The sequence below is a fragment of the Siphateles boraxobius genome, unplaced genomic scaffold (assembly GCF_051911475.1).
Source record: "Siphateles boraxobius isolate OS27281-9 unplaced genomic scaffold, OSU_SipBor_1 41, whole genome shotgun sequence".
Classification (NCBI taxonomy): domain Eukaryota; kingdom Metazoa; phylum Chordata; class Actinopteri; order Cypriniformes; family Leuciscidae; genus Siphateles; species Siphateles boraxobius.
The window spans coordinates 6,245,822-6,269,554 of record NW_027509042.1 but is presented as its reverse complement, the minus strand read 5'-3'; the positions used below and the strand labels follow the sequence as shown (position 1 = coordinate 6,269,554).

General features: G+C 37.0%; 1 protein-coding gene across 2 annotated transcripts in view; it reads right to left on the bottom strand.

The window, feature by feature from the left end:
- The window catches only part of grm4 (glutamate receptor, metabotropic 4), a 181,625-nt gene extending 161,896 nt beyond the window's left edge, over positions 1-19,729 (bottom strand). The window contains exon 1 of one of the 2 annotated variants that reach the window (XM_077198025.1): positions 19,290-19,729. The gene's annotated coding sequence lies outside the window, so the exon portion shown is untranslated. The remainder of the gene's footprint in view (positions 1-19,289) is intronic. The other variant, XM_077198026.1, reaches the window with a different exon arrangement.
- Between the last annotated feature and the right edge of the window lie 4,004 nt (positions 19,730-23,733).

Sequence of the window (23,733 nt, the reverse complement as noted above, 5' to 3'; positions counted from 1 at the left end):
CTCGCGAGCTCTAGATTTCGGGAGATTTGAACTAATTTGCGTACATCAGGGAGCCGCTATCAATATGCGGGAGACTCCCAGAAAATTATTGTTGTTCTTATTATCATTTAGGGGGGCTTAGGAACATTTTGGGGTAGCTTTAGCCCCCCTAAAATAGGCCTAACGACGTCCCTGGTTGGTGGTGCAGGCTTGAACGGAGTGCAGCTATTGTCTGTCATCTTGCTGTTTTGGTAAAGCGTGTCTTTTACAACGCTGAACGCTCTCACTAGAGTGTTGCCCACAGCGCCGCCACTGGCCGGTGTTCTAAATCGATTCATAGGATTTGATGAATCGATATTGAATTGAGAAACAGATAATTGCAATGCATTGATGAATCGATATTATTTTTACCCAGCCCTAGAAAATGTAATCCGAAACTTTATTAAATTTTGATGACGAGCATTACGTCTCACTCTGTTTCTAGTCAAAGGGACTTAGAATCTGCACCTCGCGCAGTCCAAACCTTCAACTCCCATCAGGCTTTGTGGCACACATCATTGGTGACAGAGATTTTCCTGTACTACGGTGTGGCCGCCCACGCAGGGCCTGTTCCTCAAGCCCTCTGAGGCCATCACAGGTCGGGGCTCTGGAGACGACTGCTCCCACTCTAGCTGTGCCAGTGACTGCCTCCGTTTCGCTCCAGTTCCTCGGCTGTCTTGCTCCTACAGGCCCGTATGAGGGGGTTACTATAATGCCAGCTGACATTCTGACAAGCATGTGATTGTTAGGAGTATAGGGCAAGGGGGAGGAGGGCGCTCTCTCTCTCTCTCTCTCTCTTGTGCTCTCTCGTCGGGACCTTTACAAGTCTTTTAAAAGCCTGGAGAAGTGTTTGGTGATGAATGCAAACCTCAGAAATGGCTAAAAGTGCTGACATGGCAGGGCTGGAACAATGGGAGCATGGCTGGATTCCTGGAATGCGACGGCTTCTGCAGTTACACCTGGGGATCCTTGCTTTAAGCTGTCATTTACGTTAGCAGTAATCGATAGATATTCAATCATCTTTAATGATCATTTCGCTCATCTGTTTAGTATTCTGTGCAGCATAACCATCAAAGTGTTTTTAAAGCTTAGTGCATTCATCTTGCAGTGTGTCACAGATTACATATGTGTAAATACTATCTCTTTGGTACTGTGAAAACATTGGGTTATTTATTTGAACACGCTGCATGATTCACAGCGTTGCAAGGTCCAAGTTAATTTGGCATTCTCAAAGCCTAGCATGACCACAGATTTAATTGTTTAAAAGTAGAAGAAAAACAATAAAAATTCTAGGAAAATACAGTGGCCTCAAAAGCTATTAGGACCTTAATATACACTTAAAAATGTAGGTCATGAATGTCATTTTCTAAGATACAAAATTTCAACCCAAGTGTCATTTATTTAGAAGAATTAATAAATAAAATAAAATTGATACATGCATTTCTAAGGCCTCTAAATTATCAACATCATCTAAACATAAATAACAATACATAAACACAAGAATAACAAATAATAAACATAATATTAGATTTTATATTGTTAGTGATATTCAAGATGAACATTTACTGGACTGAAGCAACTTAGGCTTACTTGATTATCCATACATCTTTTTTTTTTTGTTATGTAAAATATAAGTATCAAATTTGATCTATCAAGTTTTTGAGGAATGTTTATTTGTACATCTGTCAATCATAATTAGATGTTTTGCCCCCCACAATTAAATCTACAGAGCTTCAATCATAAAACTAAGCATTTAAATATCTTCTTACTACGACATATTGGGAGATATAGAGTGACATCTGATATTTATACATTTTATGTAAGTATAATCTCATTGACTAACAGAATTTCATTCAAATTTTTGGCCAAATAAAAATATCATCTGCACCAAATTGCATATTTTTGCTCAGTTTGGGCTTCTGGATAAAATGTGAAAAAATTAAATGTACGAGTCAAAAAAACATAAACATGGCTGATATGCAAACTTATTTTTTATGTTATTTTTATATGTCAAAAAGAAAATATGTGGGTGCATTCTTTTTGTCCAACGTGACTCACCTTCACAGTTAGGGTGCTTTCACTAGCTAGCACTTTTGTTGTGCACCCAGGTTCGATTGATGTCAGAGTTTGGTTCATTGGATGATGTAAACACTGTTTTCTAAACTTGGGTGTGCATCCGTGAACCGTAGCAGAGTCCGCCAAAAAGGTCTGGGGTACGATTCATGTGAAATCCAGTTCGCTGCTGATATGAATGTAATTATACTTAATCGCAGAAGTAAACTGCTATTGATAATGGATGATTTGTTAAACAGAGCATTTCCTCACGAGCGTGACTGACACACTGCAAGTAGAACGAATGTTCAGTATATCTAAATTCTGCTCACCTTCAGCAGAAATGGACTTCTGTGTTCTTTAAAACATTTGCAGTACATTCACTCAAGTGCTGTTATGTGCTGACCAGTGTTGGGTAAATTACTCTATTAGTATTAAATTACTAGCTACTAATTACATCTTCAACAGTGTAATCCGATTATTGTAGTAAATACTCTCTCTAAAAACGATTGCATTATTTAGTACTAATAACTTTCCAAATTCCACATCAACCTCTACTATATGAACTATATATATATATATATATATATATATATATATATATATATATATATATATATATATATATATTGTCATTACCAAGCAACAGGTGTAAACAGCTACTGCTTTTCAGACCCAAATAATATAATGTGAACTCTGGTTCAGAGCCGGTAATCTGACATGTCATGAACTACACTTACTTGGCTAAGTGTGAACCTGAGGGGAACTGATACATCCAAAAAATAACCTGAGACCAGCTGGTTAAAAATAATTGAACATTTCTCAGAAAAGTAAAGCATGTTCTGAGAAAAGTTCTAGCTGCGTGTGCTTGCAAATGTTGGTTTAAATGGTTAATTTAATACCGAAATCTCTGCAAATTTGATCTAACTTTTACTGTCAGTGGACCTTGATACTGTGTATGAACACTGCTGATAAGTTGACATCTCCTGACCTTATGCTACTGTGTATTGTAGTTTCTCGCATCCTCTCCTGCCCGCAGGCTCTCTACAGCTCACAGTTGCTCATCTGCTATCGTATTGTATTGTGGCTCAGATCCTAAAAAAAGAAGAAACTATGAGGAGTTTAAAATAATGCTACCGAGTTCAGGACGGATCTACTGAGCATGCCAACACCGGCCTGAGTTATTATATTCAAATATACTGTCAAAAGCAAATGGACAGAATCACAAAATTTTACAAATATTTCAGGAATCATCCAAGAGGCTTGTTTAGTTTATTTTAGCTATGAATTTGAATAGAAGTGTCATCCTCATTAAGATTTGAGCCTCATGAGCCAAGAGGATTTTAAATACAGCTTCTAAAAGAAATGTATTAGCATATTTACAATTAGGCTGAATGATTAGTCTAGATAAGACGTGTTTGTTTAAAATGCATTGGCAGATATCACACATTTTCTAAATGTGATCTAATTGAGTACCTCCCACAGCATTCAGGGTGTAAAGGGTCCTTTTCAAGGTAACAAAAACATACTGTATCAAGACTAACACATCTTAATCTAAAAAAAACTACTGCAGTGTTTAAAAAGTGTTGTTATAAGGTGTTGTCATATAGGGCAAAAAAAAAATGCATCCCTGCATTTGAAGATATTAAGAAGCTCTTAAAAAGTGCTTTAAAAAAATGTCAAAATGTAGTCAAAATGTGACTACAGATTCATTCAGCATGAATGTTCCCGCTCTGCTCACAACCAAAAAAGAAAAAAAAAACTAAACTGTATTCTATAGCTTTTATTCTCTGGAAAAGTGAGATAAAGAAAATGCCACCCACAGCAACTTCTGGGTGTCCACTTTATTTCAGTTGTTGCAAGAGCCCAAAATATCCAAACAGACTAAAGTACATGATTAAAAGAAGAAAAAGAAAAACCGAAAAATTCAAAATCCAAAACTAAACGTAGGCAAATATGGCTCTTTTTTTTTTAGTCAAATGACATCTATGAGACATTTACCGCTGACCTGAATAGAAAGAAGATTTTTATTTCCATGTTTTATTTTTTCCCGGTTTCATTGTACTCTCAGAAAGCTGATGCAGAACTTCCACTGACAGCCTCTTTGTATTTGTGCAGTATATGCACAATGTAATCCACAAGCGTGATGCAGCTTGGTTAAAGCCGAATTTCTATCTTGTTTCTGCCAGGCACAAGATAATCAGTTACAAGATGCAAACAAACCCAAACAGAGAAATATTGTTTGACTGAATCAATTCTCTGATAACAAACATATGACCGAGTAGGTGTTCCTAAGCCCTTAGAAAAGAACTTGAACCCTCGATAAACTATACTCTCATTAAGTACTATAGCAACATTTATAATACCTGGAGAAAGTTATCCACCAGAATTTCCTTTGATTTCTACAGCAGATATGAAACCTGATATGAAGCTGACATCATGATTGCCTGATGAAACCACAAAAAGGGCACATGCAGTTCCAAGCCCTTCACTATTGACCATCCTGAGCTGTGACAGCAAATATGTAACTTGATTTCATGCTTTTAAGAGCCATCAAAAAAGACATATATTACAATGAAATACTGTATTAGCTATATAGGGGAGACTAGGGCTAGTTGCCATTGCTATCTGAGTTTTTTAGTCAAAAGTCTAATTACACAAATGTTTTTCTCTAGCAGTGATTTTGCATGTTTTGCTAAATCTTTTTTAAGTACTAACATTTAAACAATTTAACACATTAAAGCCACACTGACTTTACACTGTTGTTATTGCTAACTAAAACGACAACTATTAAGCGAAATAAAATAAATACAAAATACTACATGAAAAACTTAAGCTTAAAAACCTAAAGATTAGAAATTTTGCCTTTGAATAATTGAAATAAAGCTTTAGTTGTGGTTCTAAAATGACTAAAGCTAAATTTGAGCTATATAAAAAAAACGAATCTACTAAAAAATGCACTTAAAATTACTACAATTAAAAGGAAAACAGAACATCTAAAAAATAAAGCTAATTCAAAATACTACTATAAATAATACTAAAATTGCACTGATTCATACAAGATCAGGACAGGCAAGTTGTCAAATGATTTCAATTTTAATTTATTTAAATGTATTTATTTCATTTTTTTTTATTTAATGTTATTTTACAGAAATTACATCATTTACTTTTTGACTGTGATTCATAAACACAATGCATTATATCACTTCAAACATATGAATAAATGTACGTATATGGTCTAACTTTGCACTGGAGCCATGGCACAATGATTTCATTCACATGGTTATCTAACACAATGAGCTAGAGCGTTTCCCTGACATTTGCCCAAGTAATAGTTATAAATTGCATATGCGAGAGGCGTCAGACTGCCGCTTTACTGATGTTTCACAGTACATAGTTAACACAGTCAGTGGTCAACCTTGTTTGGAATCCTGCTGCGTGTTTATGCCTGGATATCTCTGGCATGCTATCCATTATATTATCCCTTTTTTATTCCATAGAGCAACAAGTGCTGCCGAATCCGTTTGTCAGTGACAAATGTGAAAGGCTTCCTCAGAGCAGGAGGAAGCAAAGTGCCTGCAGCCATTTTAAGCTCTTCCAAAAGGGAATCAAGACACTGACTCTGTACACACGATGGCTCAGAAGCCAAAGACACTGGCAAGCCACTGGTATGCATATCCTGACGGGAGGGAAAGTGAAAGAGCTTGTTTTTTATGGACTAAGATGGTGCTTTTCAATCATCTAAGAGCCGAAGCTACCCCCGCAACACAACAGGAGCATCCCCCGTGGGAAAGACAAAGAGAAAACACCCACGTTGTGCAGCCATAAGCTTTCAAACATCACTCATTTTGCTGTCTCTACCCCAGTATGTGTGTGTGAGTGTATGCATGTCTATCTAATATCCTTGGGGAGTTTGCCATTTTACCATTATCACTGTCAGATAGCATGCAGCTGGAGGAGCTGAATACCAAATGAGTGAGCCATGTTCTGAAATATGACAGAAATGCATCAACATGTTAAATTACTTAAGGATTTTCCTATTTGTCAGCTCTTATTTCCATTTTATCAAATGTGTACCTTTGTGCACTTGTTGACTTTTAACTGTAATACAAGGGTTACGACCCCGGTTGTATATACAGACAGATGAGGTTAAGCGAATGACTAGCAGAATCTATTGGATAGCAGTAAACAAGTGCTTTCCTAGCTGGTCACATGGAAGATCTGCATAGTTGTCACCAGGTTCATAACACTACCCTCTATGTGCAATCAGAGTATTTATCGGGCACCAAAACAACACAGATCTCAATTAGGATGACAGCTTTAAATAATATTAGATTGATCAGTATACAAAATGCCACCAATAACACTGGAAAATATCATAGTAAACTCAAAAAATCTAAATCTAGAGCAGCATTTAGCTAAATATATTTTTTGAATATGGCATATATAAAATAAAATGTTGCTAATTACATTAATTTAAAAAATAGAATGCTGTTGTTTTGTTATATACATATATATTGAAACCATGACAACTCTCTAAATAGTTTTAGCATGTTATTGAATATGCCTATGTTCATTTTGTCTTGGTGGACTATTTCTGCTTTGCTTCTGCTGTTGATCTTTGCTGCTGTTGCTACTGCTAATATTCACAGACACGCTGCTGTGAGCATGTAAGATATGCTGCTGCGGCATAAATACACACACAAAAATCTTGTAGCAAATCTAGTCAGGTGGAGCTGGGGGAGGTGGAGGGATTCAGAGGAACTCTGATAGCGTGCTGCCAACTGCCAAAGCAAATACTGACCAACCGTTTAAATGTTGAGCAGAAAGCTCATTGGCTGCAGGATGAGCAGGGGCCAATCAGCTTGTGCCATGTGGTAATGTGATTGCTTGCAGTTTGCATGTAAATGACCTATCAGCCTGCGCCCTCTAGAGTTTCATGACTGAACTAGGTACAACAGCATCATTCAATAATTATATCACATTTTGTTAAAAAACACACACACATTTACACACACACACACATGTAGTGTTTCCATGTTTTATGGGGACTTTCCATAGACATAATGATTTTTATACTGTACAAACTGTATATTCTATTCCCTTACACTAACCCTACCCCTAAACCTACCCATCACAGAACACACACACACACACACACACACACACACACACACACACACACACACACACACACACACACACACACACACACACACACACACACACACACACACACACACACACACACACACACACTATATTTCCAAGTGTCTCGTTCGTTTTAAAGTATGGATTGCTTTAGTTTAAAAGTGAGCCATTGTGATAATGCCCGTTTTAATAATATTACAATGCTAAATGTTATCTAGTATATAATATTCAAAACAATATCACTTCGATAAGAAGGAGCCTGATAGCACTTCTTTTCCTTTTATTTGGGGTTTTTCTTTTTCTCCTGGGTTTTGTTAGATAGGTAGTGAGCGAACAGCATGTGTATTTTTTGTTTATAGTGATTTCTAAATTCTCTCAGATAGATCTCTTTTTGTTTTATTGCTTTTGGTTGTGCGGCTCCTCGGGTAATTTGTATTCTTGTGGTTCTTTCTATTTGTGAACAGAGTGAAAAGGTGTAAATATATTGTAAATAACTAAAGGAGTTTTGACATCTCCCCTTGAGTTTTTCCTTTGCTTATGTTTCATACATTCTTCCATTGTGTGGATCTAGAATTGGCCGCATAAGTGGAATAGTCAGTTGCCATGTGCTTTTGTGAGGAAGGTGTGAGGACACGTTCTGTAAATCCAACAGAAACACTATAACAAGCACTTGCTGGACACCTGCAGAATCTATTCGAGGTAAGAGCATTATGCTCATCCTGGTCTCACCTACAGCACCATGACTCCCTTAACACAGGTCTGACGTACTTCTCTGGGCCAGGAAAAGATCAGAGAACAGCCCCTGAAGCTGTGCTTCTGCAGAAACACTGATAAACAAAGGAAGAACTGAGTAATATATGCAGTGATGGGATGACGCCCCATGGATGCAGCAACCATCTTCATGTACTGCAGCGCCGGAGAGTGAGAGTATACATATCATTACCAGCACACTGTTGCTGAGACATGTATGGACTCCAGCTGGCTAGCCAATCCAGGGATGTCTTCAGACACATAGGAATCTGTAACATCTTCATACAGAGTACGTTCTTCCTCAGAAGGAAGATCTCAATAGATCTTAGTTAGGGCAGACATAATATTTAATTTGATGAGGCTGTGAATGATGTACTGTACAGCAATGTGTTGTCTAATTTCTATTCTTGCTCATGAACACCCCTTAAAAAGTAATATAAAAATATAAATCAAAGTCAGACGTCCCACTCCATGTCAGCAGCGCTGTATTCAGGTGAAATTGGAGTGAAAGCAAAACCATCACTGTCAATAAAAAAACAGACGCTCTTTTAATTTATTAAAATTATGTCGACTTTAATGTAAAGCATGCATTACAAGAAATCAACTACTATAAATGTTAACATGTGTGAAACAGGACTGTAAACTAAAGTGATACTGATTTAAAGTCAGCAAGAAACGGAATTTTTTTTCCCTTTTGTGGCGTATATATTTGAGTGAGATGGCTTCTCGTACAAGAAAAAATGTAGGGCGGGACTTGATTTTGTTCATGGGGAATTGATTGGATGGATGTGGTTTGCTATTGCTGTGATGTCATGTGAGTGACAGGTTGCCCCGCCCTCACACCAGTAAACACATCATCAAAGAAGAGAAGAGGCGTTGCTGCAAAAGGAAGAGGTGGTTATTTTTATTAAAGATTACGAGGGCACAATAATAATTAAAAAAAAAATAACAATGTGCACAGATGAATCATTTATAATAAATACTGCAATATTACATAAACAAATTGTCCATTTTGATTTCATGGTGACTTTAAAATACTAAACCTTACTTCCCTTACTAAGACACTAGCTCATAGTTACCTTTGTGAGTGTGCATCTTAGTGTGTGAGACACACACACACACACACACACACACACACACACACACACACACACACACACACACACAATAGTGTGTATTTTAATGTAACGTTCCTCATAACCAGTCTTTATCATTTCTTTTATGTATAATTGTAATTTCTATCTAATAACTGCTGTAATAAAAATGATGATTTATGTATATGAGTATGTGTGTGCTGGTTGTGTGGGTATGTGCTCATCTATGGATACTGCATTCATAAAATATAAATATCAGATACTGAATTCAATGCCGGGGGTAGATAAAATGGGCCAGCAACTAAACAGTCTTATTTTCCAAATCTCATCACTGTTTCTCATAGAAACCATCACATCATCATTCATAGTTTCTTCTAAATATATAAAGCTTATATTATAAATAAACCTTAAAAGAAAAGCTACAATTAGAATGTCGGTGCACTCATCTTATTTTCCAGCCTCTGTAAAATGATTTGCCCTTACGAAATCCAATCAAATCAGTTGATGCATGTCTATTACTATTGGGGCATCTGTTTAAAAAAGCATAGATATTGAATCCTATAAAAGAACTATAAAGACATCAAGATATTAAAATAAATTATAATATATACATGCCTTAGATTACTGTTGTTTTGAGAGAGAAAAATAACAATTTATTAAAATAACTTTTAATAGTAATTATTATTATTATTTCATGTCAATAATGCATGATCTATTTGGGCTTCCGAATGTGCCGTTATGAATTTCTCTAACTGTTTGTAGATACAGAAATTCTCACAGCTCCGGTTTCAGTGAGAAAAAAAGAAAGGAAAATCAATGGACATTCGGATGTGCTCCAATTGAAATGCTGCCCGTTCATTTAGGTCTGATTCAAGAAATCTCTTGCTTTTTCCCACATATTTTTTGAGCCTGCCTTCTGCGGATTTGTGCGGGAGCAACATGCATTCAGTTTAGAGGGAATATTTATGCGCAGTGTGTTCAAAGGTACTCTTGTAGTGCTGAATGAACCGACGCTACATGGAAAATAATTCTTTCCAAAAAATGTCCCTTAGAATCTTAATATAGTAGAACCTAAAGGGACTTATCCCTCACAGCATTGATTTTTATTGTGTGTAATATAATAATAAAAAATAAAAAATGGCGTCTACCCTAACTAAGGTCTACATAAGTGCATGCACATGCAAAGAGGGAGGCTTGGGAAGAAAACTAAGGGATTCATTAACATCGGAGAAGCCTTTTTCCTCTAGTACACTCATGACAATTGCCAGGCTTCATAATGCAGCTCTGGTGGAGAATTATAGCGCAACCCTTCTCTCTAGGTTGCAGACCATGCATTATTAATTGGGGCAGCTCAAAGTAAATAATTACATCTCATTATCAAAGCTTGGGTTTAGAGTATGGAGGCATGTCCTCTCTATTTCCTTAATGAGCATTGTTAGAGTTGTTAGGTTTGAAAGAGGTAACTCCTCCCCAACTGCGGGTTTATATTGCAAAATCAGAAGGCAAAAGAGAACAAACTGCCACTATCAGTTTAACGGTTCCAGTTCGCCATCAGGGCTGGGCTCACATTCAAGGGCTGCTTTCATTATTTTTGACCTAACTTCTGCCATTCTGTTACATCTAGTGAATTTGAGAGATTGACTCTGGCTTTTTTGCTCACTTCAAGAAGATAGAGGAAACGCAAAGAAATTTTGATGTAGGTCAGGAGCATGACTAGACTCAACATGAGGAGCTGAGACCATGCTCAATTTTAGACATCAGAGATATAGCATGACTCAACTATACTGAAACTGTTCTTAGTATAAAACATTAATTTAGCCCTTGTAAAAACAAAAACAAGTAATTCTAAAATTGAAATCATGTGGCATTAACCAATACTGATATAACAAAAGGGATGTCTTTATTACATTCAGCAGTTTCTGTTGCATACACATACCAGGATTATGTGCCATTCAGAATTGAGTCGAGAATGCTTTTGAATTTCATCTCAGTGACTTAATTTGAATTTCATTTGAACTGGGGTAGCAGAATTGCAATGAAATGTAAGTGTAAGCCAGGGCCAGCACCAAGTAACAAACGAGTTACTGTGTCCAAAAATCAACATGAATTTCACCTAACCCTATTTTTAAAAAAAATATAAATTATTTAGTGAATTTTAACAACAATATTGACAAGAGAAAGAAAAAAAAACTCACTGAGTTCACCCAAAAATGAAAATGTTATCATCATTACAATCAAGTTTGTTCCAAACCTGCATGAGTTTCTTTATTCTGTTGAACACAAAATAAGACATTTTAAAGAATGTTGTTAACCAAACAGTTGATGGTAGCCATTGACTTCCACAGTATGGAAAAAATACTATGGAAGTCAATGGCTACTGTCAGCTGTTTGATTAACAACATTCTTCTTTTGTGTTCAACAGAAGAAATAAACTCATACAGGTTTGGAACAACTTGAGGGTAAGTAAATGATGACAACATTTTCATTTTGGGTGAACTATTTCTTTAATTGTCGCATCACAATTACACAGTAGAAAGGGTATTAAAACACAGCCAATGGATATTAAATTAATTGCAAATAAATTTGCTGCAGTATATGTACATAAAAAAGAAAAAGAAAATATGATTCAGGGCTATAGTACAAAAGCCAGGGACTAGTCATGTTACTACTGTAGGAAGGTCAGTGATTACATAACAGTCGCACTTTGTGGCGAAATACCTTTTCTTCCATTTAGGGAAGACACATCAAGTGAGTTGTGTTAAAAAGAAAAAAAAAAGTGGGGGGATAACTTATCGCAACAGTTCAGTTGACGCACTGCAAGTGTGAATGACGCTCGCTTGCTTTATAAAGCATATAGTGATGTCCATGTTCCCAGTCACCGTGGATTCGCTTCAGACGGTGGGCGAGGAGCTGATCGTTTTCATTTAACCTCTACATGAGGCCCCTCACCCCTGGAGTCAGAGACAAAAAGGAAATACATAATCTGGCGGCGTGAGATAGGAGGGAGAATATGATCCAATTGGCAGTGTCAGGACAGCGAGTCTTTGGCTGTAAGTATGCCCCAGCCCAGGAGTGAGCATGATGCTGGTGGGCTAGTTAAATGTGCTCATTTCACACACCATTTCACACGAGGCGCTCATACGGGGGTCCGCCGCGCAACCTGGCATAAGGGACCGTTCGACAGACACAAAGTCTCCACAGGATGCAGGCACTGTTGCATTGCTTTCTTGAATATCTGGGAATATGTGGAATATAGTTGAAATCAATCTGCAGGATTCGTGTGGGCTGGGCTAATAAAGATCTTTGCTCAGGGTAATTCATGCTATGTGGGTAGCAAGGGCAAAGATCAATACAACAGCACAGAATCTCCTCAGGTGGGTTAATGGTGAGTTTTACTCCAGAGGCAAAATTACAGCATACAGTCAATCAGATGATGATAAACTGTTGTAAAAAAAAAAAAACCCTGATATTTTGATGGAGTGAATCTTATATTTTGCATTCGTTTCTGATGAAAATCAAATTTTGTATTTGTAACCGGTCCTCCGAGCGGGATTCGAACTGGTGTCTTCCGGCATGGAAGCATAGTCTCTAGCGTCAGTCGCTACGCTAGTGCATCCTTGAGGCTGGGGAGTGAGGTTTCCACACACAGCTCTTACAAGCGTCCCTCTATTACACATTACAAATTATATGATGATAAAAATGAAAACTTTACATGAATTTTATAATCAGCGTATTTACGTTTACTAGAATAGGTTCTCATGTTAAAAAAAAAAACATTTTTCACATATTTTACATTGCTGCAGCACCTCTCTTCCTAGGCTTTCAGTAACGCTCTGTTTAGTTTCGGTCTCTATGAAACCCCTTTTTCCGAAAAGTGCAATGTGGTCTGATTGGTCGGCTGGACTAGTGTGTTGTGATTGGTCAAATGCTTTGAGTGTGTTTCGGAAATGTCACGCCCCTTAACCTAACCATGAGTTTCAATGCACTACTAACTAACTCTTTTTTTTTCTTGTATGCCTTGGCCGGGAATTATTTAAATGAGGAATATTGTGATGTACATTGAGGAAAACTGAAGACAACAATCGAGGTTTTTCAGGGAGTTCAGAAACAGTGCTTACTGATATATAGTCAAGTCACCTTTATTTATATAGTCCTTTTATAATACAGATTGTTTCAAAGCAGCTTTACAGTGATAACAGGAAATTAATGCAACAAAGATTATTTTGGCTGTACAGCAGATCTAGAAGAAAGTCCCAGGGTTTGACTTCATAATTGATTAATTTTTGTTGTACAAAACATTTATTAATTTAGTTTAGGGGCTGTTTGCATCAATAACTAGAATAACTCCCTTTTGGAGTGACTTTGTGCTCTGTAACTTTGCAGATCTTTTTTTATGCTCAAACATCAACATTACACACTAAAGAAAGTTGTAAAGAAATGTAAAAAGCATAATAGGTCCTCTTTAACAACAGCAGAACTCAAGCTGATATGAAACCTACAGGTTTGTGCAAAACACAATGATCCATACAGTTTATCATGATCTGAGAATGTTTTGGAAGCAATCTAGAGAATTGAGAATTTTATATACAAAAGACCACATGATCAATTTGTTTGTTTGATTTGTAGTCAAGAAAACACAGAAAATTCAATATTGTGTCCCCATTTTACTTGTTAAAAAACACTTTTGGAGTCCACTGTATTCTCGTTCATTCGTTCGATTTGACATTTATAAAATATTTTGATTATACCGATACCATTTCTATGCAGACGATCTCAAATATTTAAAGTGTAACATGATTTATTGCCTTCTCATAATTTGCCTGTCATTGTTTTTTTGTCACTGTTCTGCCATATGACTAATGACCATTTACACACCATTTATCACTGTGGGTCCTAAAAATATCTTTTTTTGCTTTTCAACCAAGTCCTAAATCAAGCTCCGAGTGCAGTCGAGCAAACAAAGATGATTTAACAGAAAATTTGGAGAAAGAGGAGCACTTCTGAAGAGACGCACGTGCCTTGCATCCCGACGGCCATGCAGAAACGGGCCTAATGAGTTGGCTCTCACCAGAGAGGTGGACAATACCCTGCAACCATCGCTCTGAAATGAACCGATGCAGAGCGCACGCCAGACTACTGAGTTCTCTGTTTTATACAGTCCATTGAGTTCTTCTGGGGGGGTACGATCTTGTGCCACAGATCCTCTTACCCAAAACACTACACGGCCCATTTGCGGTAATAGAGCACATAGGAACATTTTTGCTGTGTACGCTGTGGATTGAGAAACACTGTCGGGGACGGCGACGACACTAGTGCTGCGCTCCCCCTAGTATTCGAGCAGTTGGCCAGGGTCGCCTAAAGCAGATGGTCTTGAATGAAGACACTCAATATGACCCAATATGTCTCATTCCACGCTTACGCAATCATATGCCGAAGCACTGAACTATTTTCTATTATAACCCATCTCTCTTTTAATGAGTATCTAGGTCTTGTTGTTGAGTAAAAGTACCGAAACATCATTACACAAAGATGAATCTAACTGAGAAGAAAATTACTCAATATGAAAAGGCATTCATTCGAAAACCCATTTTGCGACCATAATGTCACATATTTACGATGAAACAGGATATTCAAAACGAATTATTTGTAAGACGGGACATGATTTTATCCATCGGGAAATGATTATATTGTGTAAAGTGAGCATTTCATACAACGATGGTGCAAAAGCAATGCCTTAATAGCTATTTGGCTATCAGTTACTATTAAGCAATAGCCAGGGCCGCCTATTTGAGCCGTTCAGAAACTGAAAACGTTTAAATATTATTTTAATTATAGATTACAAAAGACACACTTTTTTCTATGGAAATCTGCCCAATAAGAACAGAAACAAGGTAAAGTGTTAGTTCACCCAAAAATGAAAATTCTGTCATCAGTTACAAGACAATGAGGTTCATTCTCGTGTCACTTTAGCCATTGAGAACCATTGAGGTTTGTACTCACATGTCAAGCAAGTAGGTTGAGCTTCTGTTTAAATGGAACATCCTTAGCACTTGATCACTTGGAATCCGCAATGGAGCTGATTTATTATTTACAGTTTATTTTTATGCATTTCGTGTTGCATTGTGGTCTATGGATCTGGCTGAAGTGTACATATTGAGTAGACTCGTTCCTGTCCTGATAAACTTCCCTCATGCACTTGACGAAGTTAAAGGCACTTCAAAATAGCGGCGGGGATTAAGTTTGCCAGTGTTTGTCTAAAAGTGGAGTTAAATGCAGCCCGTATATGCTGTGATCATCGTTCTGAATCCTATCTGGACGTAGTCTTTGACAAAAACACGATTTTCTCCGCTTTTTGTTTAATATGTTGCTTTTTTAATTAAACTTTCCCACATTCAAGTGTTGACTGAAAAAAACACTGCATGAAGCTAGAATATAATAGTTTTTTTTTGTTTTGTTTTTTTAAGAAGAGGCTCTGTTTTTTTCTTTCATCGTATTGCATTTTCAGATATTCATACAACAAAATACTCTGGGCGCCATGAAAGTTTTGTGAAAATAATCAAAAATTCTGACGGTAGCTAGCAATTTTTTTTTAAACGCTGACGGGGAAAGAGTTAATAAAGCATAAATCTGACTAATTTTATTATTTAATTTTCCTGACAGCAACTTTTGTTGTGATTCTTCACGGCTAACACACTTCTGACTTAAGCTGTCATGTTGCAGCTTGCAACGCTTTACATATGCAAGACCTGTTAATATTTGGGCAATGATCTTAATTTAAATTATCTCATGTCACAAGTCTACAGCAGACACTGAATTTAGCCAGCCTGTGAAGGCGAGGGCAAGAAATAGAAGCGAGAGATAACGCAAGAAAAGGAGAGGGGGAGTCTGCATCTGATAAAGTCGTGCCACTCTGAACTGTGCTGATGTGAAAAACAGATGTAGGCGATGACCTGCTAAAGGCTATCACACTACACTCAATACAGTGTCTCCTCTTCTAGCCCTCTGTGCCAGAGGGTGTCATCAGATAATGTGGGCAGAAAATCCATAAGCAGGAGCCTCTGACACAGGACTAAATTGAGTCAGAATGTGTTTTTATGCTTAGTCGGTTGGTTTAAGTAATTAAGTTACGATATCAGTCGAACTTCCTCAAGCAAAGGTTTTTGATCTTGAAAAAGGCATTTCATTCTCTGGCCAACGATAGCGACTTTAACACATGCACAGAATCTGAAAAAGAGACATTACAATAGTCATATCCACATGCATGACAAGTTTTTCCACTTTCTAACTCTGATATTCAATCTAGGCCTGAGCTCTGGCCCTGAACAGATTTAAAAATACAACATTCATAGCAACAGTGAAAAAACATAGACTGAATTCCCACATCATATCGTATCACAGTATGATCCCCTGACTGGTGCATTGGAATAAAGTAGGCCTGCCGTTAACCACCCTCAGCAATGTTAAAAATATACTCATTATCATTTCAAATAAAATGTAAAATCCTCTATTTCTTTATCAAGCAAGAGTTCCGATCCAAAAAGAAGCATAATTTTAATCATTTCTGGTAGCATTATGCCAACCCTCCAATATCAGTAGTCAATCTGTATTACATTTAATCTGAATTTAATTGCAGCGTCATTATCGGTTGTAGCTCATGACCATTACTCATAAGTAAACTCAAATAAGAATAAAGCTTTATGGATCTCTGCCAATCTATTTCACACCACAGAAGTACCATAAGTTGTTCCTAATACAAAGGCTTTACAAAATGGAAGCTGTTTATAGAGTTATTTAGGTGCTAACAAACAAAGTTTTTGGCCATCTGTCAACAGTTGGTAACTATATTCAGTAGCAAATAATGACAAACATTGACATACTGCCATGTATGATAATTCAAAACATATTTGGCATATTTGCAGCATATATAACAGAATGGTGACAGTAGGTGAAGAAAGAGCATTATGACTTATTTAGTTTATTCAGTCCGCCTGTGTTGTCTGCCGCTCTCGATGGAGATAAACAACGTTAACCGATACAGACTCTCAACCCAGAGGAAACTAAGGGTCAAATGGCATTTACAGAGCAAGAGTCCTAAGAAAACGAATGAATAATGTATAAAACCTAGCGTTGTTTCTCTTTTTTTATACCTTGCAGAACTTACATTGCGGTGCGTGATCAGTTTCATAAGGAGTGCGAACGCACACTTCAGCAATTGAAGTCATCCAGTGGCTAGAGAAAAGTACAAAATTTGTCACAGGACAGAACTTTACAAGTTGGCACCACACCAGTTTTCCTGACTTCCCTATCGCCGTGATGGAAAAGTTCATTAGCTCATTCAATTATGTAATAGAGCCATCTTGGCGGAGTCTGAAATTGCCAGACCTTAGCGTTCCAAGCTAAAGCTCTTTCCATTGCTTTAAAAGCTTCTCTGGACTAATGAAGTCTAAAGAAGTGACTTCATACTGCACTAGGCTATACATACAGAGAGACATGCTTCTCTGTTATACACGCTTTTTCTACAGCAGGTCCTGATGTTGATGCCCAACCAGAGGCCCTAGAATACTCTTTTTGCAGTGGCAAAACAGGGAAATGCAGTACTCGGTGCTGCTTTATGATCAATGGGATTGTAGCGCTCTCACAAAGACCCAGGGAGTGAGTCATTGCTGCGACAGCCTCTCCATACTACAAAAGTCAGTGCACTCCATCACACATTGTTGAAGCACATCATGTAGGTGTATGCTTTTACATAGCTGACTCATTAGGTTTGACAATGCCATGCCATACGGTATTGTGGCACAAAGTTACAAGTCAAGGCTCCGCGACTTCCATGCAGCCCTCTCTCTCATGACTGACACCTCCCAACTCCTTTCTTTTATAGGTGTTTCATTTAACTTGTCACTGGTTATTTCCAGTGGCAATTATAGACACATTTAGATAGCAAGAGCTTTTGTTAATGCCAAAACATCCATTAATGGTATTAAAGCATTTGGAAATGTTTATCCAAACCCATCTAACATGCTGTCTAAACTAGCCCATCTGGTCCAGATGGCCTCAAGGTTTGACATCTGCAAGGATGATAAAAATCTTCGCTTCCTCTAGATCTCCACAGGCTATATCTGGGTCAATGACATGATCTCGGCATCTATTAAATTATATAATGATACGTTAAAATGCAACCTATCCAAAAATCATTTCTATGATTAAACATGGCTTAAATTTCTGAATTCAATTATTTGTACACAGATTGTATATGAAATATGAAAAATATGAAAATGAAAAAGTCTAATTAGAAATCTGAAGTACTTTGGATGAAAGTGATGAAAGCCATTAATATATATTTATACACACACACACACATGTTAAATTTTTGTCCACAAATTGAAGTCAGCGTGGCATTACCAACATGCATTGTTGTTGTGTATGTTGCATTTTGTGCATATTGTGCATTTTGTTGTCATATAACAAGAAAACCATACAATAAGTTGTCAAATAATTTAAATACACACACACACACACACACACACACACACATATATATATATATATATATATAGCATGCATTTAAATGCATACATATATAGACAGCATTTTTATGCATCCATTTTTTATGCATTATTTTGGTTCAAAGATCATATAAGAACATGTCACTTGTGCCTTAAAATGCATTTTTAAAAGATCTCCTCCTTATCTTGTACATCATGTCACTGACTGGCCCATCTTCTTCTATCTAATTTCTGTAGCTGCAAGTGACCAAGAGATGTAATATGTCAGACAGAATTAAGTATTATTCTCCATTAAAATATTCTCATTGCAATGAAGCCCACATATCCAGTAAACCTTAATAAAAACATTCAATCCTGACAGGTGATTAGCATTTGAATCAGTGAAATGCATTCAATCTTATAGGCGTTGATGCACAACAGAAAAACCTGTTGTTTAGAACAAAGTGATGGGCAGAACTTCACACTGCTATTTACACAGAGCAACGCAGGAATAAATCATATGATCACAGGAAAGTCAGATTTGCCAAAGTACCGCACTACTGGTCAATATGTTTAAGCCAAATGACTCACAAACATCGTGCCTGCGCTGTTATAATGTGTAAACCAGCAAATCTCGCTATTGATATCAACAAATCAACATCGACGAAACGAATCGACCGATGCTTTTCCTGCAAGGAATCCGTGAGAGATGTTCAAAGTTGACCCATTTCCATGCACTCACCTTCTTCTATCTGCTGCCGCTGTTGCCAAACACCTCCAGTGTGATCACCTAAACACAGTCGACTGCAGATTTTTGGGTATGTCGTTAATCGTTTGCTGTACGATGGCCCCCAATTCGACAAACTCCATTCCCCACGTATGGAAATCACACGCAAATCTCCCAAAGCACGATACCAAGTGGGAAAAGCTGTTGCGCTGTCCAGTGAAAGTGGTGCTGAAACGCTCTCGGAGCCGAAGTACTTTCCATTTCTCTAAGTCTCCGTTTTCATTCATTCAATAGAGGCAAATATTGTGCGTCTTGTGTTAGAAGCTCATACCTGAAGAGATAGTAGCCAACTGCACTGAGCATAACTAGAGAGCAGAGCCGTGCTGAGATGTAGGCAGTGCTCTTCAGTCGAAGCAGTGTGTTCAACGCCCACACAGCCCACTCCATTTGATCACACACACACACACACACACACACACACACACACACACACACACACACACACACACACACACACATACACACACACACACACACACACACACACACACATACACACACACACACACACACACACACACACACACCGAATTGATGAAAAAGCTTTCGTGCAGCTCACTAAGAAAGCCTTAAAAATAATTGATTTCTTTAATGAATACGTCAAAAATCCTAAAGGAATTCTAATTTATAATTTTATTCATAATTTTTAAGCAACTTTAATGAGCTCACACAGTGTAAACAATGTAATTAAAAATGCTACACCACAAACTTTGACTGGTTAACTGTACAATGCATGATTTATATTCAGAAAATAAGTCAGAAAATGTCATTTTACTGTAAATATGTTACAGTAACAACAAGTAGTAAAAATGCTTTTTAGAAGTAGAAAAGACAATACAAATATCTCACAGTATTTTTAAGTTTTAAAAAAGGAATTAAAAAGTAATTAAAATGTATGAGCCTAAATTTTGTGGATAAATGAATTCCCTGAAGGACAACAAATTGATTTTAATAGCTAAAATATAGGTTGGTTTATTAAAATTGTATAATTTACTAACTTCTGTATTCTTCACTCTGGAAATTAGTTGAATACGCTTATACCCCAGTGTAAATGTCCTAGAGACAATTGTACATCTTATTGTACATGCAAGATGTAAAATATAAACCATAAAGATTCAGGGCATTGATAACCACAGTGCAGTGAGCAAACGAGGAACTAAAAATACAGATTGTCCCTAAGGAGACTTTTTTGGAATGCTAAATATGCCCATTTATGTGTTGCTATTTTTTTAAGGACACATTTAGTCTCACAGCACATCAGTACAAATCTGGGCTTGAATAAAAGGCAGGCAATGTCTACATTTGGATGGTGGTGTTGCATTTGAGCATTCTCCCAAGATATTTCATTGTGAATTCTTAATTCTAATTTATTCACATACATGCCTTCAATGTCAGTGTCTTCCAAACCATTTCCCCAGGGGCTTATGATTATAAAATCATTAATGTAGAGTGCATAATACTGATATCTTTCTATTGTAAACTTGCTGCTGATGTTGTTTATAAAAGCAGACTGACATTTTAGATTAAACCCTCTTCACAGTACAATGTATCAGTTGTTCGCAGATAATTTTTTATTTAAATTTATTCATTGAAACTCATGCAAAGTAATTTATAAAAGTCAAACTTACATCAGTGGACATAAAGAATGAGTTGCAGACCCTTCTTTCAGAAATGAGCTTGATATGGACTATTGTTTTCTAGTGTCAAGAAAAGAAAAAGAAAAAAAAAAAAAGAAAAAAAAAATATATATATATATATATATATATACAGATTTTCAGATATAGCCTATACCTAATTGCTTATTAAATATTTTTCTTATTCATTTTAGTCCCTTTATTGCTCCTTGCATCTGCATTTAATTGTGGATTTGTATAAATGTTTTACTGGGGACCAGTATAAATGTTTAACTTGGCATTAGCCTACTTCTTGTCCCATTCAGCTATAATTGAATGTTCTATGAGTAAAGCTAAGACATGGTAAATGGTAATTGTCCAATTAGGTTTTAAACTGTCCAAAATTCTGAGCTTATTGGCGTTGTGGGAAATCTCCGAGAAAAGTTTCATTTTTAAATGGTACACTAGCACTCCCTAGTGGAGAGAAATGCTTACTTATGGTCAACATTAATTTTTTACTGCCAATTCCACATACCAAAAACCGAAAAAATTGTTTGTCATTTTATCACCTGAAAAAAAAATCCAATATGTAATATATATGTAAGTTGTAAATACAATATAAATGTGTATATAAATATGCATTTACAAAAAATACATGTATATACAAACATGTTTTTTTTTTGTATATATAAAATAACCAACTTTGTCACCAAAAAGCTTCTATTATTCCCTCCTAAGTATGCTAGAAACCCATCAGTACTAAAGTATCCCAAACAGAGATATATTTAGTACAGTCCTGCAGTGTTTTGTCCCTGTAGGACAGAGCCCATGTCTCTTTGGTGTCTAGCCAAGAAGCTTTACTGCTCAGAAGCCAAGCTGCCAAGCCACTGTAGGAACATTGGCCAGCGTGTTACAGATAAACTCCTCAAGGTGGCAAATTGCAGTGCTGCCAGACTCTCTGGCACTACATCCAGTTTTAGTCCATATCTAGTGCTTTTGGATCATTGTATTACTTATATAGTAAGAAAAATGTGCTGTTGTTCCTCCACGTGCTACCAAAACAGCACTGACCTGCCGAGGCATGGACTCTTAAAGACCCCTGAAGGAGTCCTGTGGTATCTGGCACAGACGTTATAGCAGCAGATCCTTCAGGTCTTGTAGGTTGCGAGGTGAGCCAACATGCACCTTCTGTTTGCTCTGACCTGGGATAGCCTTCATTGCCCTTGTGCATCGATGCCCAACACCCTGTCGCCGGTTTGTGGTTTGTCCCTCCTCGGACCGCTGTTGTTAAATTCTCACCCCGCTGACCGGGAGTAACCCACAAGCCTTGCCGTTTCAGAAATACTCTGACCCAGTCGCCTTGCCATAACAATCTTGCCCTTGTCAAAGTTGCTCAGATCTTTATTGCTGAACCTTTACTGAAACCAACACGTTGATTACGAGAACTGATTGTTTGCTTGCCATCTCATCTACCAGACCTTAATATGTGGCCTTGTTAGGAGATGATCAACAATATTCACTTCACATATCACAGGTCATAATGTTTCAGCTCATCAGTGTGTGTAAGTAATAAGGCCTCTTTATGTTCAGGCTTTGCATTTTACAAGGTCCTTCCTTAAAACTTTCCTTTAAAAGATATTCTTTCCATTTCTATAGCATCTATTTTAAACGGTACTCTATGCACCAACTGCAAAAACAAAAAAACAAAGCCCTGAAGATAAAGCAGCACAAGGATGGAATGAAGAAAAACAGTATAAGAAAGATTAAAAACAGTCATATTTTGTTTATCAACATGCTGCAAGTAAAAATAAAAGAAATATCTAGACGTGACATTGTTCAGTGGTCTTACATTTTTTGTGACATTTAAATAAGCCTTGGATTTAGGGGGCATATTTGACAGGCAGCACAGAAAGATATATGCAGCTATAAGACGGATCATAGTGAGGACCCTTCAGAGGGAATAATTCACACTTAGCAGAGCTCATTGTGGACTACAATTATTAACTGACATTTAAATGTCCCTTGCTAATATTATGTTAGCCTATACATCACCAGGTCCACTAGAAGGGGATAAATAAAACAAATGGTGCCCACAGAGAATGGAAGGATGAGGCTAGGCCAGATTGGTTCATGTAAATCAGTTCCAGCCATTTCTTCCTCCATCACACACATACTATATGTATGTCTAAATCTTTTATATTATTGGCGCACAATTTACTTTCTAGCACAATAATCATCATGCAATTTAGTGACATCAGTCTAATGCAAAAAACGAATGCAAGCCTAACATTGCTAATAATATCAATCTAATTGATCACTTAGTAAAATTCAAACTCCTTGAGCAAACTGGCATAGCATCAAGTACATTTTCTCTGAACACCGTCTATCGCAAAACTGTAAACTTTAATTAACTACTTCTGCACCATTAAACGGACAAAAAAAGAACAAAGTGCAGGATGGTGGCTGTAGGAAATGACTCCATTAAATAACTTAAAAGTGAGCTGGCAGGCTGATAATGTGAGCAGCTCCAAAGTAAATTGGTTTTCTACTGTTATTTGTTATACGCATAACCCTTGAAAAGGGTGAATCTGTTAGATAACAGCTAGAAAGTGTGTACTAGCCTTAGCCATACAGCAGATCATCATCAATAATCATTTAAAAACGTTTAGATTGTTGGCAGATCAGTAATGAAATAAACTCAGTCTCACATTCACTAAGTTCTGTGACATTAAAAACAATGGCAAATTTTAGCTATACTTTCCCATCATCCTGTGCAGCAAACATTG